Here is a 1,756-nt window from a genome sequence, read left to right as displayed (position 1 = left end):
ACTTCCTGCACCTGCATATGAGCTCACTGTGGTTTTTGAGGTTTTAGCCTTTAGAAAGTGACAGAGAAAGATGTTGGGGGTCGTAGCCTTAGCCCCCAAATTCTGAGCAATGTTCCTGATTGATCAGCCTTAGGGTGTACATTCAATAAACCATCCCTGTCAGACTAGATCACTGTTTATGTGGTTTGTGGGGCGTCTCCTGGACCACAACATGTGGTGCACTGGCCATGAAGGCCCCTACCTGAGAGCACCCCGCAGTTGCTGATAGTGAATGCCACCAAGCCAACTCCATGAGGAGATAAGGGTTTTCTACCTGCGCAGTTCTTTTTCTAGGTTCAGTCTTGGTTTTTGTTGGTTTGGTCTTGTTTCTGGTACCCTTTGGTGACGCGAGTGAAGGCAGCCCTTGGGTCAGGAGGATGGAGGACACTCCAATTCTTCTCTTGGGCCAAGAAATTGGAGTACAATCCACCCCTTCAGATTTGGACTTGGTCTTTGAAACTTGGTTTTGTTTGTTTAGTCATCCACTTTTGTTTTGGTTTTTTTGGTGCCTCTCTCCTCTATTTTTAACTCCTTCACTATGGAATATCTGAGTCCCTTTGGTGGGACATCTGTGTTCCTTCCCTCTCCTCCTCAATTCTATTATTTGTCCTCCCTGGTATGCCAGTCCATCTATGTCTGTCAGTTTGTCTGTAATTTCGTTTAGTTGCTTGATTGTTTCTCTGTTTCATATTTAAAGAAAAATGGTGAAAGCCTCATCTGCTGGCTGTTCGCCCTTGACTTAGCTTTAATTCATGTCAAGGATTTTTAGAAAAACAAAACAAACAGCTGAATTGGTACAAAAAAACTGATAAATGGCCCTTGAGGCCCTGCACCTGCGGCTAGGAGTATTGTTTTTTGTTTGTTTGTTTGTTTGTTTGTTTTTTGTTTTGTTTTGTTTTGTTTTTGGAGAAACCAATTCCTAAAAAGGAATTAATACAAATGCTTTATTTAACAGTCGCAGGTCATTCCATGGCTAAGTAGTAGATACTCCAGGACCCAGCAGCAAGGTCAGCGCAACCTCCAAGCTTCTCTCTCTGACTCCAGCAGGGTGAGCACATCACCCTCTCGAACGGGACCTTTGACATTTCGGATGATAGAGCGGCTGGTGTCATCCATAAATTCCACTCGCACCTGCGTGCACTGTCCCTGTGAACCGGTCCTGCCCAGCACTTTGGTTACCCTAGCCAGCTTGATGGGCTGCACGCGACTCGTGTCCATGATGGCGGCGATCTGGCGGAGATTTTGTTTTGTTTTTTTGAGACAGGGTTTCTCTGTGTAGCTCTGGCTGTCCTGGAACTCACTCTATAGACCAGGCTGGCCTCGAACTCATAAATCCGCCTGCCTCTGCCTCCTAAGTGCTGGGATTAAAGGCGTGCACCACCACCGCCCGCCCGGCTGAGTCTAGCATTGTTAAAGAAGCCCTCTGACGCTGCCTGATCCACACAAGCTGCTCTTAAAGAGGCATCAGCAGCGTCTCCACGTCTCTGGTAAGGAAGCTGATGGCTAGTCCTACAGAACCTCTGTGACCATGAGAATTGGATCCAGGAGATGCCAAGGTTCTCCTCCCTTGAAATTACAGCTAGAAAGAGTAAGAAAAAATTTGCCTGTCTATTTTAAATGTATAAGTGTATGTGGCTAGTCTTAAAAGTATAAGTTTACTATGCTCTGCATGTCTTGGTTATAGATAATTGGCTTATAAATTATTGGGTATGATTAA

At 45.4% G+C, this 1,756-nt stretch overlaps 1 pseudogene; it reads right to left on the bottom strand.

The window, feature by feature from the left end:
• Positions 1-939: 939 nt before the first annotated feature.
• LOC114624255 lies at positions 940-1,270 on the bottom strand (annotated as a pseudogene).
• Between the last annotated feature and the right edge of the window lie 486 nt (positions 1,271-1,756).

Source organism: Grammomys surdaster, unplaced genomic scaffold (assembly GCF_004785775.1).
Source record: "Grammomys surdaster isolate TR1022 unplaced genomic scaffold, NIH_TR_1.0 205, whole genome shotgun sequence".
Taxonomy (NCBI): Eukaryota; Metazoa; Chordata; class Mammalia; order Rodentia; family Muridae; genus Grammomys; species Grammomys surdaster.
This window is presented reverse-complemented; position numbering and strand designations above follow the sequence as displayed.